The sequence below is a fragment of the Homalodisca vitripennis genome, chromosome 5 (genome assembly GCF_021130785.1).
Source record: "Homalodisca vitripennis isolate AUS2020 chromosome 5, UT_GWSS_2.1, whole genome shotgun sequence".
Lineage (NCBI taxonomy): Eukaryota > Metazoa > Arthropoda > Insecta > Hemiptera > Cicadellidae > Homalodisca > Homalodisca vitripennis.
The window spans coordinates 108,446,559-108,452,558 of NC_060211.1; the positions used below are offsets into that span (position 1 = coordinate 108,446,559).

Here is a 6,000-nt window from a genome sequence, read left to right on the forward strand (position 1 = left end):
CTTTGGTAGTATTTAAGAAAAAAAATTATATTACAGAATATTAGGTTCTTAAAAGTATACCAAGACGGTTTAATTTTCCATTATTTGTTAATATATATATAACAAACAAATATATATCGGAATACCGTTTTTTTATATTAAGTTTTTATTCCAATGTGTTCTTTCAGTAACAAGTAGTACAAACAGGAAACGTTTCTCTTCGTACGTTAGAGTAATTTGACACGAAGTGTTTGAGATAAGTTATACTATGTTATTTCTGTTTACATAATGCACAGTCCTCAAGATTACAGTGTACTGTAGACTGTGAAGCACATTATTCTGAGTACGACCTCGCGTCTATTAGGGGGGTTGGGCCCGGGGTGACTTGCGAATGAAGAACTATAATTCGTGGGAACCCTTCGTCTGCACCCCGTCTAAAACATTAGGGTAAAGCTTGGGGTGGGCACCAGGGGAGGGAAGTGTCAGTTTAAGTCTTTGATACTCATCGTGTATCACGAGTCCAGCGATTTAAATTTCAAGTCATACAAAAAACAGATCATACACAAATCATTAGTAAAACCAAGTTAAGCAGTCAATAATGAAAGTTTTGTAATAAATTATTGACGCATAAATAACTTGGTTGGCCAGACAGCGATATTAAATGTCGGTATTGGGCGAGTCCCTATGTGTCCATTAAACAAACATCATCACCAGGATTTGTAGCGGACTGTCAATTTAATATCGCAGTGCACTGCGCTGTGGGTTCAATACAATATTGATAAATCCAAATACTTTTCACGAATATTTGGTTTGAAAGGGTGGGATCAAACCATCACAACCACTGTAAAGTAGGAGATTATAATAATATTCACAGATACTTTTATTTTTTAATAAATTCAATAATTGGCTTCCAATTATAACTAAATACCAGGGACAGGAAAGTTCAGTGCTTTATATACTTTAAAAAAAAATAGAGACGTTTTAAATTTTATATAAACTTCCCCTCCTGTTTAACAAAGGCTATTTAAGAAAAATAATTCTAAATAGTAATTGAGTAAGCTTCCCTTATAAGTTGTAGTATTATTTATATATTGTATGAAATACATTACGTAGATTGTATAACTTTGTTATTGACTTTGTCTAATACCAATAAAAGGTTTCCTTTTTCATATTACAAAATTGAAAGGAAAATTTTGTTAATAGTTTTTATTGTATTAGATTGTTTTTACATGATGCTTTTCAAACTGTGAACTTCGGTTAATGTTTATATTTGTTGTGTAGAAGTCTGAAAAGAATAGCAATGTTGATATAACCAATAATGGTAAATGAACAAATTTTAAAACATTTCATGAAGTTATCCTTTCTGAGACAACTCAACCAACTGATAAAAGACTACTTATTATGTACTTATTAGTTGGCAATAATAAGTATATAATTTAACTGCATTTCTTATCATTTATTTTTGAAATTTTATTGTTGGTATAACTAATTTGTTTCATTTTTCAGAGATCGAAACATCGATTCAGAGTTTCTTGTGAGTAGATAATTTAATAAATTGATTGACCAGTTAAGGAGATGGCATCGTATTGGTAGACATATCAACAATCAATGTATGCATCTCTTTGTGTAGATATACTACTCGTAGTAATAAGTAGAAATTAACCTAAATATTGAATATTTTATACGTAATAGTGTTATATCAGTCAAAGTACCGAGACAAACGTTTACAATCACGTGTAACAATGTTAATAATAAGTTAAATGTGTTTTACTTTGATAAAACACTATAATTTACTTACAAAAGTATTCACTCTTTTATAAATAGAACTTGATTATTTTTTCGATCAATTTTAATTATTATATATTAGTTTTAAAATGATTTCTCGTTAATGTATAAAGGGAAAATTGAGATTGATAATAGATTAATGGCTTTCATTTGACATGCGACTGCGTCTCTCTGTTTGGCATACCCACAGCTGCTAACAACCTTCATCCATCGACAGAAGAACTCAGTGCTCTGGGACACGGTTTTAATGCCAGATGGTAGGTTTGGATCCGGGATGGAATAATTAATCGTTCCTTACTAGAAGACAGTTTACCAGTTTTTCCCAGAGAAGGTACACGTTTTTGTATGATAAGTTAAGACCAATATACCACAATTAAACAGGTTGGGTGTGTAATGACGCAATTTAATTGTAGTTTTCGTCATTAGAAGAAAAAGTGGTTTAAGGTTCGCAATAGTTTTTTACAACGAGGCGAAGCCGAGGTCGGTAATACGATTTAGCGCTTAAAGACAGTTCAGCTCCGTGTGTTGAACAGCGGGGTTTATCATGTGGAAAACACAATTAAAATTTACACGTTTTAATAATTAATTATTTTAACAAAATAACTCAACATAGTAGTACTGACCAGTTTAAGTATCATAAACAGTTGTGGTTTTTACATTAATTTTTACTGAAACAATAACAAAGTTTGAGGTTAACGCAATGAAAAAAAACTTGAATTGTGCCCCAACAGATTTAAAAATATTTTTGTTATAAGGTAACAAAAAACAATAATTTCTTGGACTAACTTAAGTATCAAAAACAGTTTTGAATTTGCACTATAATACATTGTATTCTTTTGATGTAAATGGTTTTCATATTTTATAGGAATGATATATTGCCATAGTCTATTGACAAATTCATTTGAAGCAACCTATGACACCTGTTTGTATGGTGGACTTTTTGTATCTTTTATGAAATTCAATAATAGAGCCAATGTACGAGTAATCTATGGTGAAATATTTAAAGATTTTGTTCGACGTAGTATGAACTAGGAAATCTAGGTAATAGAATAGTTAATGTAAGAAAATGAATACTACCGTTCAGGTATGTCATGCCCAATTAATATTAGACTATAATTTTGAAGAAAGCGTTTAACTAAACAGTAAGTCAATGTGGTTCCATACAGATAACTTGCAATAACAATTTCTAAAAAAACTCCAAGTCTGTCAGGAATGTAACAGCGGTGCTGCATTATTATTTCAGCCTAAACAGTACAGCACAGTACCGCCACTGTAGTAGCCCCAGGGCCCGTGCTGGGGCGCGGCGTGTCAGGAGGGTTGCTACCCCAACATTAAAGCCGAGCTTTATGCTCCATCCCTCAATACGCCATTGTTTTATCCTTTACCTCACAGAAGATGCATTGTTCATTTCTGGAAAGTAGTTATTTATCCATACTACGTAAACTTTCTCTCATTCATCATTGCAAATTGTTTGGTTTTATTTCAAGGCATAATATTCAAAACTTACTTACTCATCACCCATTCATGTGTTTATTATACTATATTTAGTCTGCACTGTAATTTAATAAGATTAATTTTATATCTAACCAATAGTGAAAGCCTCTCAATTCTACCAAAATGTTTAACAGCAAATCCGCGAATACAGGTAATACAGACCAACCGAATAATGTACAACTAACAGACAAATATAATAACTTGCAAAAGCAATCCGAAAAAGTTTGAGAAAAAGCTGTTTTTATATGTATTCATAATATGATGATATGTAATAGTTTATGAAAAACTACAGCATATAACGACATTTTTAAAATGGTAATTTTAATGTCGGTTTTAATGGTGATGTCGATTTTAATGGTGATTTTAATGTAAGGATCATAATTTTAATTATAAAACTGTGAGATTTTATTGGGGTAGGGCACACAGCGCCCATTATCTTCGGTCCCCGTTGCAATGTAGAGGTTACGGCCCTGAGTACGGCCCGTTATTGGCACACAGATGTGCAGAATATTCTGATTGAATGGCGCCGAGAGGGGGGCAATATTGGCCCACAGAAACCATTAATCCAGTCATATTGTTGAAATGTTCTTATATGAGTGCACCGCAATGTTCTTGTACGTTCTATATCAATGCAGCAGTTTGCTTCAATCCAAATACTCAGTTATTATACAGCACTGCTATTCTGATTATACCAATATAAAGCGATGGAATATATCAACTTAACAACTTGATTGTGAACTAGAATAGCTCTACGACAGTACTTTCGCATGGAAGTTGCGAACTTTGCACAGGAATTTGCAATATATTCATTTTAAGATCCTCTAGCGTCTACACGGATAGACGACACAATTTTAAGAATTTATTAAGAATTTTCTCTATCGGATCCTTAATAAATTATCGGTGAATTATATGCATCTAACTGGAGTCAATGCACACAGATATCCTACACATTTTTGTTAGCTTATGGCTACAAATATTGTCTTTACCATATTATATGTCTAGACCATTCATTAGACCGGTCAGTAGCATAGAGCAAATAATAAAAAAACTTTCAAAAATGGGCGTTATCTTTAGAACTTAAAAACTACAATAAAAACGTTTCTTAAACATTTTACGATATTCTCCATTTTAAATAATTTCTGAAGTCATGTGAAGCTACACAGTATTTACTTAACTGGGGTTAATTTGGCCTTGGGACCAAAGGCAATGTCTAAGTGTACGTTCAATCTCACTATAAACACTCGACACAGTCTCATTGTAAGGGTTAATTGAGTCCCACCAGACACACAACCGCTATTACTGTCCAGTAAGATTTTATTTCATCCTGAGGCATGTTATTCGTTTGAAAATCTAAACCACGAATCAATTTCCATTTGTATACGATAGGAGTTAGTATGTGTGTGGACTTCTTACAATTTACCATTGAAAAGGCAGATTAATAATCTAAGTATTGCCTTATATGGGTCCTGGAACCTTATAAAAGGGTGTTTTGGGCCCTGAAGAGCAGAGGCAGGTATTCTGCGTCAATTGTTGGATTTTAGCAACTTTTAGTTCAAATTGAGACAAAATATGCGTACATTTATTGTAATAGGTTAATAATTATTATGTTTAGTGATTTTAATACTGATATATATTTTTCAACGAGCAGTTTGTCAGATTTTAGCCATAACAAACTTTAATCAACCTGTACTCTGTAAGATACCAAAGTATAACCTTTTGGAAACATAGTATTTCCAAAAATTAACGTACAGAAAACAAGAAAAATATTTATTCTATAAATATATGTGTAGACTAATATAGGATCTTGAACGCTAATTTCATTTACTGTTGTAAAATACACTAATGTGGTAAAATCTTCAATCAGCCAATGGGCAGGTGTGGTTAGTTGTAAGGTTTTTTGTCTTATACATGTCCTAAACAAGTAGTTGGAAACCAAAAATAATTCATAATACAAAATACGTGACAGAGCGATGACGTTGTTCGCATAATTAAACATGTCAATACCTGAATGTCGATACATTGACAAACGTGAGGACGAACCCTAGGAGAGATGCCAACCACGTAACGGAGCGATGACGTTGTTCGTACATAAATACTTTAATACCTGAATGTCGATACATTAACAAAAGTGAGGATGAACCCTAGGAGAGATGCCAACCACGTAACGGAGCGATGACGTTGTTCGTACATAAATACTTTAATACCTGAATGTCGATGCATTGACAAAAGTGAGGATGAACCCTAGGAGAGATGCCAACCACGTAACGGAGCGATGACGTTGTTCGTACATAAATACTTTAATACCTGAATGTCGATACATTGACAAAAGTGAGGACGAACCCTAGGAGAGATGCCAACCACGTAACGGAGCGATGACGTTGTTCGTACATAAATACTTTAATACCTGAATGTCGATGCATTAACAAAAGTGAGGATGAACCCTAGGAGAGATGCCAACCACGTAACGGAGCGATGACGTTGTTCGTACATAAATACTTTAATACCTGAATGTCGATACATTGACAAAAGTTAGGACGAAACCCTAGGAGAGATGCCAACCACATAACAGAGCGATGACGTTGTTCGCACACATAAATACGTCAATACCTGAATGTCGATACATTGACAGAAGTGCCGCACCAACTGTACACATCTGTCACTCGCTCACGCACACACTTCAGCTGTACGTTTAGAGAATAATAATTGTGGTATTGTAATACAGTTTTGTTTATAAAGAGCTGG

General features: G+C 33.6%; 1 long non-coding RNA gene across 1 annotated transcript in view; it reads left to right on the forward strand.

The window, feature by feature from the left end:
* Positions 1-1,590, forward strand: part of LOC124362690 — an 87,165-nt gene extending 85,575 nt beyond the window's left edge. The window contains exon 3 of the long non-coding RNA XR_006922492.1: positions 1,486-1,590. This is a non-coding gene — a long non-coding RNA (uncharacterized LOC124362690). The remainder of the gene's footprint in view (positions 1-1,485) is intronic.
* Positions 1,591-6,000: the final 4,410 nt, after the last annotated feature.